Source organism: Balaenoptera borealis (assembly GCF_965194805.1).
Source record: "Balaenoptera borealis genome assembly, chromosome: 3".
Classification (NCBI taxonomy): Eukaryota; Metazoa; Chordata; class Mammalia; order Artiodactyla; family Balaenopteridae; genus Balaenoptera; species Balaenoptera borealis.
The window spans coordinates 162,498,538-162,510,730 of record NC_138866.1 but is presented as its reverse complement, the minus strand read 5'-3'; positions in this window follow the sequence as shown (position 1 = coordinate 162,510,730).

The following is a 12,193-nucleotide window of genomic DNA, read 5'->3' as shown; positions in this document are numbered from 1 at the left end:
ACACCCATGAACCAAAAAGTGGGCTCTCACCAAACATTGAAATTGCTGGCACTTTAATCTTGGACTTCTCTGCCTCCAGAAGTATGAAAAGTGAATTCTGCTATTTATAAGCTATCCAGTCTATGGTATTTTGTGATAGCAGCCTGAACAGACTAAGACATTCTTCGATCCTTCCACCCCAATCACATGAAGACTTCACAAGGGATTAAGTTCTTGCAATTGTGATGTAGGTAAGAGCAAATGCAACATAGAGTACACAAGAATATATAGAAAAATGGATGCTGGTTTACTTCTCAGAAAATATTCAAAATTTTATTTCACGAAAAAAAAGCATTTGGAGAGTTGAGAGGCAATAAAAGTGGCAGTTATATTGCCTGCAAATATTTTAGATTACAGGCCCTCTATGTGTCCATTAATGGCAGATCTAAGAACTTTAAAAATCAACCAAGTGGAAAGTAGGATTGGCATACTCATTAAAACTAAAGCACCTAATGCAAACTCTCACCTGCATCAAAGGACACTTCCTTAAATGGTGACTGTTGGCAGAGTCAAGATTTTTACCCTTGTGGATCTTTCCATTATACAAACACAGAAACTGTTGCAGCCTCAAAGTGGCTATAGTCACAATGATTTTGACTTTAAAAATATTTGCTTTTTGGACTAAAGTAAAATAAGAAAATCTCCTAATAATGCAGCGATGAAGCACCTAATTGAGTAGACACGCTGGAAAGTTCTTCAAAATCAGTTGAAAATAATTGATAGCACCTGGTTTTGAGAATTAGTGACTATAAGCCACTCATTTAAAATACATCTAATAAATATATGATTTTGGACTTTAGCATAGTTTACTTCCCCTTTACCCCAAAAGAATTCTGTACCAAGACCAGTTAGCTCTGAACTTACTCTAATTTGTTACAGTAAAACCATATGTCCAAGTGAGAGAGCATCATGGACTTACATATACTGCCAAATGTAAAATAGCTAGCTAGTGGGAAGCAGCCGCATAGCACAGGGAGATCAGCTCAGTGCTTTGTGACCACCTAGAAGGGTGGGATAGGGAGGGTGGGAGGGAGACGCAAGAGGGAGGAGATATGGGGATATATGTATATGTATAGCTGATTCACTTTGTTATAAAGCAGAAACTAACACACCATTGTAAAGCAATTATACTCCAATAAAGATGTTAAAAAAAAAAAGTCATCTTAGTATAAGATATTTATCTAGGAGTGGGATGCAGAATTGGATGTACTCAGTTCATTCAAAAATATTTCAAATTATTAAGTCACTAATTGAGAAGATTGTGGAAATGGGGAAGAAAAAAATCCCAAATCCTAAATTATGCTGTTGAAAATGGTCTGGTCCACCAAGAGATGTTTCTACCAACCTGAACTCTGACTTCAGGTCAGGTTCTGTTTAAACTTCTGAAGGTTTTTGACGAGTTCACAAAACTTAGACCATGATAGATTTGTATCTTCCAGATCAAAGATGGAAGAGCTATGTAACTGCAAATAATTGTGAATTACTCCAGAAAAATGTTTCAATTATATGGAAAAATAATGTTATCTGGTATTTCTTTAAATGTGAACTCCCATAATCTCATCAGATGCATTACCAAATTTTTTCTCACCTGTCAATTGAAAAGTATAAAGCATCCGTGTATTATTCAACGACTTACGTTCTTAGTGTTTATAAGGAAAGGAAAATTCCCTGTAGTGTCATACTTTTATAACTTTTGTTAATAGTTTTTAATAATATGCAATTTTGGAATAATTTTTCTTAGAGCATTCTTGCTTTCCATGTAAAATGTTCTCTGAATAATCACTCACTTTCAATATATCAATAAGGGTCCTGTCCTAGCATGTACATGAAAGGTAAATGATAGCCTTCCATCTACCACCTGTACCACTGACCTCTGGAGTTTTAGATTCAGTGTTTCTTTTATATTTTATTTATAAAGAGATAGGTTAATTTGAGCCCCAAAGAATCACAGTTATAAATTTAATGTGGATAAAAAGAGAGCAGGGGGAAGGTGCATGGTATGATGGATTTTGTGTGGGTCAACTTGGCTAGGCTGCAGTCCCGGTTAAAATGAGTGAGATTATTCTATATTGTCTTGAAAAACATCCTTTTTCTTACTTACTAGATCTTGTACATTTTCTCATGTAAACACACACACACAATTTTACGATAGAGATCACTCCCCCCATTTGATGAGAACTTAGGTTGTAATCTCACAGATACTCCCATTCTATAAAAATAACAAGCCAATGTACATCTTGAGGTTTTAAAACCAGTTTTAACTTGTTCTGTCAGAAGTAGTCTACCTAGGACCTAAGGAGAAATGGGAGGCATTATGGGTGAAGTATAAAAATGACACTAGTTGCTTTTTCGTATTTTTCTCACTCTGGGCTTGACATTTATTGCTTATTGTGAGTCTACCCAATGTGTCAATTTTTATGTAAAACTAAGTAAAAGAGGTATAGGACATTGCTTCTTTTTAATTAAAATTAAGAGGCCAATGTCTAAGTCCTAGGGCTTATATAAGGGGTTAGTGGTGGTAATTCTAAGAGACCATTTTATCAAAGGAATGGTTAGCTTCTTATCATGAACAAAAATGAGTAATTTGTAATTTTGACTATGGAGAAAGAGATTCTCTAAGTGAGCAAAAAAAGCACCTTCCAATATTCCAATATTTCTTAGTGTTCTTCACCACAATTTCAAGGTGGCATAAATTCCAATAAAGATGATATGAAAGAAATAATTTACCACTGAGTGAAGATTGAAAAACATCTACACAATTTTTCTATCAGTACCAAATTGACTTACTTTAAGTCACATTAATTTGACTGAATTTATTGTTCAACTTTTTGGGCCTCAATAAATATGTAAGAATTAACTTCCCATAATTAACACAAATTTGAAATAAATTATTGGATTATACTAAGATGCATTATTCACAAACAAAATGAACTTTAACAAAAGATGAATAACAAGCATTCAGTTATAAAGACATTAGAGCAATGTAATAATTGTGCAACAGTCAGTACATCAAGAAGAAGAGTAACTTCTATTTCAGTACCAAAGGCTATTAAGGCATGTATGTTTATGCAAATTTCATTTCTTCCGATGAAGGCTTTAATTGTACTCATTTAAAAAGCTAGACTAGAGAATTTAATGTTTTATATGAAGAGAAGAAATATGAACCTTTTGGTGGGAAGGTGAATTTAACTAATTTTGAAATAAACACTGAAAAATGTTACTCAAAATGAAACAACAATTGGTTTTGGCAAGTTAAATAACTCACAATATTAGATTACTTAGTTTTTGCATATCAGCTCACTCAATTTATTATAAACTTTCTGCTGAGAGAGAATGCATGAATGAGAATTATTACATCAATATTGCTTTTCTATATCAATTTAACAACACATTAACTACAAATGTGCAGCTGCTATTAGTACTTACCTCCTTTGAAATACATTGCCATGGAAAAATTATTGAAGAATTTAATCAAATGCTAACAAGGTAGCCTTGGCCATGATTGGAACTGTAATTTATTTGCTTAAAAATACTTTTAGGAAATAAGTCTTTTACTGACCTTGTTTTCTATAGATATTTTATAACAGAAATCATATTCGATAGAGAAGTAAAGGATGACCTTTGTCTTTAAGGACTTTCTCTAGAAAAAGGACAAATATTCATTGATGCTGTACATAAAAAATAATTAGCACTCAAACCATCTTTAACTTAAAAATCAAGAGTCCACATTACCACCAAAGCAGTTACACCAGTCATGTAAATTAGTTGGGCTCAGAAACTCAGAGATTAACAGAAATCAGAATTGTCAATCAAAAACAAAATTACGGTTTTATACAGTTTAGTCACAGTTTACTTTTACTCACTTCCCATTAATGATCCTCATGTCAGTGAAATGAGTTACTTTGATCATTTATTTTAAATAGTTATTGTTTTTGTTTTTCTGATTATAAAAATAAATGTTTAGTGTGAAAATTTTTAAAGATATAGAAAAAGTACAAATAAGAAAGTAAAAATAATCCTTAATCCCACTATCCAAAAAAAAAACAACAAAAACAAAAAAACAAAATGAAAATCCTCTGTTAAAATTTTCCCTCATATACTTCCAGATACACACGTGTGTGTGTATATATATGTATTATATATATAATATATATTTCCACAAAAGATTTAATATAATATATATTTGTATAATAATATAGTATGTATATAATATAATATATTTCTGTATTTCCACAAAGGATTCATGGCTATTAATGTCCTTTCTAACAATCTGGCTGGAAAATCAAATTTTCTGGATATAAATAAAAAGTAACTTTCTGTTATGCTTTCTCCCAAAGTCCCCCCAATGGGTTTTGGAATACCAGTATGGCACATTGACCAGATGTAATCAAGTGAGTGCTTCAGTAACACCACTCCAAGAGTAATGGTCGCCTCCAGTATCTATAGAGGGGCATTTTGCATAGTACAGATCATTTATTAAGCTGCAGCAGAGAAATCCTTGCTGCTGCCGAAGATGATCAGACAACATAACTAAAGGAGTTCAACAAATCTTCCGAACTGGACAGCAGCAAAATTTAAACAATTTGCTGATCAACCAAATAAAGGAATGTGAAGTAAATAGTTAACACTTCTAAAACCAGAAAATACTCCTAAGGGGAAAGCGAAACAAAAAACTTTCAAATCACTGAAAGCACACAACATCAAAATGCATACGGTGTAGAATAATTAGACATTGAGAATTACACCCACATCTGCACACAAAGGACATGTGATAGACTAGGAAGTGAAAGATGTGTGAGCAAATTATTTTTAAGTTGAACCATGTAGAGGATGTCTCTATGACAAAATATTAAAATGGTCATATTTTTGAAATATGACCAGATATGGTCAGATATTGAAAAAGAGAAAAAGTAGTGATTTTCCTAAATGCTCACAAGAGTTTTCTAGTTTCCAGTTCTACTTAGCAAAAATACCAACTAACGGCGGCTTAAAGATCGTACTCATTGTCGAAGCATTTAGTTACTACAGAAAATTATAATCACTGACCTAATGTTTTCCTATGTTTGTTTTGGTTAATAATCTTAAGCAAATAAACAAAAAAACGATATATGCTTTGAGGCTGGGACCAAGAGCTATTTAATTTACAATCCCTCTGTACCCAGCGTGGTACTAAGTAAATGTATAAATCTGGTCTCACTAAGTAAGTAAGTAAGTTAATATTTTTCTCAGAAAGCACTATGGTGTTTCCTTTTTAAGATTGTGCTGCCTATGATATTCAAGTAGATCGTTTGACTGTGTTGTGTTTCATTAAGCCTTACCGTTCTGATTCTGACCTAAACAATGCAAATAATAATTTAAAAAAAGACAGGGTTTGTGGATGTTTTTCTTCTCTGGCTTAAGTTTATTTTCTTCATTATTTTGATATTTCTAAAGCTTATGCTTTCAAATTATATTCCCAATTTTTCCTTTCTTGTTCCTCATTTTTAAAGAGTAATGCATTCCATAGTCTTTCTTTTATTCTCTTTTCTTTTCTTTTCCCTTCCCTTCCCTTCCTCTTGCTTCCCTTTTTTCTCTCTCCCTTTCCTTCTTCCTCCCTCCCTTCCTTCCTTCCTTCCTTCCTCTCTCTCTCTCTCTCTCTCTCTCTTTCTTTCTTTCTTTCTTTCTTTCGATAGATGACAAAGCTTTATGATCTCTCTATTTAAGCCAAGGTTTCAGGAATAACTAGAAAAACAGTGTTATACCATACAATTTCTCAACATGGCTATACATTCAAGCTTGCAGTTCCTACAAAGTATACAATAGTGCCCTCTAATGCCATTTTTTAAAACAATTATACTACAATTTTGGTTTCTCAGGATGCTAATTCCTTTCCACTTAGGGATATTATCAATGAATAAAGTACTGTAGAATATTTTTACTTATAAATAAATGTCTTTTGGGACAATACTTACAAAATCTCCCTGATTATATTGTCAGGTTTATGTTTTTTTTTTTTACTTGAAATTCAACAATGTCTAGCACATTCAGTAAGACACTTAGTAATAAAAGTATTAACTGAAACCAGTCTCATAATTGGTAAAAATATTTATTCATATATTAAAATATATGCCTGACATAATTAGGTGCATTTTCAGAGTTTTCTATCTTCAAAATGTCATAAAAATTATTTTGCTAAGTATATTTTAAGGACATAGCTTTTAATCTGTTACATGCAAGTTTTTTGTGGTCAAAAAACTATAATTTATCTTAATTCCATTTTATTTTTATAAATAAAAGTCATCTATTACAGTTTTTATGATAATCATTTTCTTGAATTTTGAAAACATTAAAATGTTATCTAATACAGTAATAGATAAAGGCAAGTCCTTATGTCTAAACGTAAAATAATGCATTAGGTTGAATGCATCTCTAATCTCTCAATAATTAGGGATTTCAACATTGTCCTGAAAATTCCCTAAGACATTCTGAATATGAAATATTAATGGAAATTGAATATTTGAATAAAGACATAGAGAAGTATAGAGGTAAAAATGAGATAGAATGATGGATACATTAGAGATTTGAGCCTACAAAATAAGTCTATCAAGGGTCAAGTACACAGAGTCACCAAAGATATTTTCAAGGTGATATCAGTTTTTTGACTTGGTTGTGGTGTGAATAAATAGTGCGAACTATAAAATGTCCTGGCAATAAAGATGAAAATTTAAGAAAAAGAAACTTGTCTAGATATGTGTAAGCGATACTACATCTTGGAAAGAAAAATGTAAACACCTCGTTCTTACTGACAGATTTTGAATTAGTTATAAAATCTGTGGGAAAAGATCTTGGTGTCATTATAGACAGATCAATGAAAACATTTCCTCAATATCCTTCACATTTCAAATCTCATCACAAGCCCAAGATATTCTTCTTCTGTGCTGTGTTAACCATGCTTCTGGCTTCTGTAAACTTGATGCTTTAATATATGTCCTACATGTACATGCTGGACAGCCTAATAATATTCCTGAGTCACCTTGCCTTGGCCTCTTGCCTCCCTCATCACTGCCCCCCCAACCTCCTCCGAAGTGTACTTTTCAAATACAAACCAACAAGGCCAGAGCCCACACCCAACCACATCCTTTATTGCACTTTCACACTCCAGGTCACTGTTCACCTGCCCTAATCACCTCGGGACCAGGTACTAGACAACAGTCACATGCCTCAGAGTCTGTTGAAATGATTATATTTCCTAAGCCTGCATATCTTGTTTCTCCCATTCTTTCCCACAGAAACAACAGTAAGAGCTCTTGTGCAAGTACCCCCTCTTCTCTGCCTCCTGACCTACCCTGGAGTCTTCTCCAGGTGGCTTCTATGGCATCATCTTCCTCCTGTTCTTGAGAACTGTGAGTAATGATCTATATTTTCAATGGCGATTGTCTCCTGATGTGCTGGCTTTACTATACCTAAAATTTACTACCAATATACTATGCTTTAAAATATGTATTTCTGAATATTTCTTAGTAGTTGTTTTTATTTTATTTTTGATTTAAGATCAGATGCTCTTTGGTGAGAAACGCAGACGACTTAGATTCATTTCCTTCCTATATAAATTATGCCACTGTTATATGGGAGAAAATCTATTTATCAGTTTTCTTCCAACCCAACCTGTGGAAGAGAGTCTAGAACCTAAAACATACCCACCAATTGTTCACAAGTTTTTCTAGACCTCAGTCACCTTCTTTAAAATTTGGGGGGATTAAACTAAATTTTCTCTAATGGCTCCTTTAGTTCTAATGGTTGAAGAATTCTTATCAGCCTTCTTAAGTCATGAAAAATTAGAAGCAGTGCCCAAGAAAAGATATTAATGATGTCAGCAAAGTAAATAAGGGAGAAGTCAAAAACTGCTCAAATTATCCAAATAGAATCTAAAGAGCGATAGAGATTGTTCACAAAGAGGAATCTGTTTCCTCAAGAAAAGGTTACAGTGTGTGTATACAGTGCTATTCTCTATATAAGAAGGCCAGAAAACCTAATTTCCTAGAGTTAAAGTTAAATTTCCAATTAAATTCATTTTGAGATTTCACTACTTAAAGAAAGAAAAAGCCAGTAACATTTTTTTCATTTATTAAAAGGATATCACCCCATTTCCTGATAATTCTGGTTAAATGATTTAATTTCAGAAAGAACTTATCTTCCATACAACATGTATTATAAAATGCTTTGTGTTTGAATTTCACAATCCACATATTATCTCTCACATTAGGTTGCAAAATCTATGAGGCAAAGAGTTTTATAGCTATATGATTCATTTGTTGGTTGTTTCATTTATTCAGCCAGTATTTATTGAATATTTATAGCATGGTGAACACCAAGATAAATATTATTGATGTTTCCCCTTCAGGTCTGCCCTTCACATTTGAGGCATCCAAGGCAAAAGCATAAATGGAGGCCTATAAACCTTATGTGTAATGATTTAAATGTTATAAATCAAACTAATATAAATATGTTCTATAATCCAGCAAATATAGCTTCTTAAGAACTCAAAGCCACAATTCCTCAAACTATTCACCCTTCCTTATCAGAACTGGTGGCCAAGGGAGGCCAACTGAATCCAAGCCCCAGTTAATCCTGTAATATGAGGAGTTATTTCCATACTCCTTACAACGAATGGATACTCCTTGGTCCTTGGAATGTGTACACCCAGGTGTTTTGGCCCCTAGGAAGATAAACCTTGGGTAGAGATCTGTTTAGGTTTTGGAAAAAGGTTCAGTGAGGTTCACAGGGAATCCCAAGGTTCTAGGTCCCTGGAAGGTGGGAAAGAGGTGTGTTCTCCATCGAGCACATTATCTTAATGCTGCAGACCCCTGGCCCTTTGAGGAGGCACAGCCACGTGACCAGGGTAAAAGTGGGAGATAAATTGTGGGACACAAAGTTTATAGTCTTTGTGGGAAAGTGAAGAGAAATAAAGAATTATAGATGATTGTAATATGGTCATTGCTAAAAAGAAATTCAGTCAGCTAGACACAAGGAAGAATTCAAATCATAATATAAAAGAAGAATCAAAGAAAGAATCTCGGAAGAGGTGAGATTTTTGCATATATGTTTTGACCACAATCTTGGCATAGTATGTGCCATAGGGATTAAGTATATTTATAACGCTATAGAACAGTGGCTTATTACACATCTGTTGAAAAAAATTACCTTACATATTTATTTAAAATGTCTATTTAATTTTATTTTTAGTTTTAAGATATAATGGTAGAAATTTGAATTCTATCTAAATATGCATGGTAACATTTTTCACCTTGATTTTTGAAAGTTATTCTTACTAAATAAATCTAGATGGACACTTTTTTATAATTCAAATATGTCATTCTATTATCTTCTGGTTTGCATAGTTTTGCATAGGAAATCTTGTCATTTTTATTTTTATTTCTCTAAACTTAATGTGTCTTCTTTTTTGGCTGTGTTTAAGATTGTTCTCTTTATCATTGTTTTTGCCACGTGATTATCATGTGTCTTGACATGACTGGAGGGATTTTCTTATGCTTGAGATTCATGGAGTTTCTTAAGTCTCTGGGTTTATAATTTTCATCATACTTGGAAAAAGTTTAGCTCTTATTTCTTCATATATTTTTTTCTGTTTTTTAATGATTTTCTGATAGCACCAGAAATTTCAAATATTTGGGTACATTTAAAGTAGAATTTTCTTATTTTTAAATCTGCTTAAGAAATAATTCAGCATTTAATGCAAAATTACTAAGGAATTGTGGGGTTTTAGGAGATAGAAATAATATGCATGAACAAGGAATATTACTATGAATAAAATAGGACATATTGACAAATTGATCAATTCATCAAAGAACAAAACATTTCTAAATATCTATTAGCCTAATAATAGTGATTCAAAATATATGAAGCAAAAACTTGTAGACCTGAGAGGAGAAATAAGCAAATTACCATTACTCCTCCATAGTAAAAGAGACAACAAGATAGAAAAACTTCTGTAACATAATTAGGTAACTTGACCTAACTTATATTTATAAAACATTCCACCCAACAATATCAGAATAAATATTTTAATAAGTAAGTATACTTGGACTGTTCATCAATATAGATCATTCTCTAGGCTATAAAGCAAGTCTTAATAATATATTTAAAAGTTAAAATCAAAGTATATATTTTGACCACCAGGAAATTAAACTAGATATTAGTAATTGAAACACAGGTTTAAAATGCCCAAACATTTGGAAATCAAATAACACATGAGTCAAAGAAGAATCCGTAAGGGAAATTAGAAAATATTGCGAATGGAATGAAATTACAACATATTCAAATTTGTGCAAAGCATCCAAGACAGTCTGTATCCATCTTTTCTCTTGCATTGTGTAAGGTGCAATTAATCCCATACATTGTATTTTCATTTAGAATAGTGTCATTTTCATCTCTAAGAGTTCCACTGGGTTTTGTAATAGACTCAATTTATTTCCTCATCATTCTTGTGTTTTTGTTTACCTTCTTGAGCATATGAAATATATTTATAATATCTGTTTTAGCGTAATTTTATTTTAGTTCATTAATCCTCTTTATTTGTGGATCTGTTTATATTACTTAATTTTTCTTTTTGTTGTGGGTCATATTTTCCTACTTCCTTGTAGCTTTCATAATTTTTAATAGTTGCTGAATATTGTGAATTTTATATTTTGACTGCTAAACTATGTTGTAATCCTCTATGTAGTGTTGGTTTAGTTCTGGCATGTAGTAAAATTACTCAGAATCACTTGGATCCTTTAGGGCTTGCTGTTAGCTTTCTTAGTGTGGGACCTGAATAGCATTTAATCCAGGGCCAATTTAGCCTCACTACGAGGGTGGGAATTCTACCTGACACTATAGGCATTATAAACTCTACCATGGCTGGTGAGATCACAAACTAGACCTATTTCTTTGCAGAGTCTAGGGATTGTTCTGCGTTAAATACTGTTATTAGAATATAAGGAAATTCTCAAATCAATGTGATAAGCTTTCAACTTAAAACCAGACATTTAAGTTTAATTAATCCTAAAATAAGTACAACAAAGGTAATAGTAAAGAACAAAAAAGTAAATTTAAAGTAATAATAAAGAACAAAGCAGTGGATAAAAGCAGAGAAAAATATAGAAAAATCAATACAACCTTTCAAGAGCTGATTCTTTAAAAAATCAGTAAAATCAATAAATAGCTTGCTAGATGTAGGAGGACAAAGGGAGAAAACATAAATTATCAATATCAGAAATAAAAGATGAGGTATCACTACAGATATTAAAAGGATAATAAGGGGAAATCATGAACAATTTTAAGGCAACAAAACTACAGCAGTGAAGACAGTGCAACATTGGCTTATGAGCTGACAAAATGTTTAATAGAACAGAATATAGAAAACAGAAATAGACCCATACATATATAAGGTTATTTTCAACAAGGGAATTAAGATGATTTATGGAAGAAACAATGAACTTTTCAACAAATGGTGCTGGATTAGATAGATATCCATAGCTTAAAAAAAAAAGAAAAGACACTTAGCCACACTACTTACAGAAAAATTTACTTTAGTCGGATCAAAGACATGAATGTCAGAGATAAAACTATAAAACTTCTAGAATAAAACACGAGAACCATTTGTAATCGTGTGTTTCACAAAGAGTTCCTAACTAGCACCAAATAGCATGAAACATAAATGTAAAAATGGGTAAATTAGAGTTCTTCAAAATTAAAAATGTATGGTCTTCACAAGATACTGCTAAGGAAATGAAAAGACAAGCCACCCACTGGAAGAAAATATTTGCAAACCGAGAGTATTCATTGGCAGCAGATCTTGATTTCAAGAGATGTTAAAGAAAATTCTTTAGGCAAATATCTGATGGAAAAGATCTATACAAGGGAAAGTTTACTCTTTTTCAGTGGTTTTTGCCCCTCCCGAGATAGTTTTCTCTCAAACATGCATAAATCTTTACTCAGCCAATGTCTTGAGGGGATCTCTCTGCAGATCTCTGGACCTCTCTCTCTCTCTCTCTCTCTCTATCTATCTCTCTCTGTCTCTCTCTGTCTCTCTCTCTCACACACACACACACACACACACACACACACACACACAGACACACACACATTCTCTCTCTGTCTCTCTCTCTCCCATCTGCTA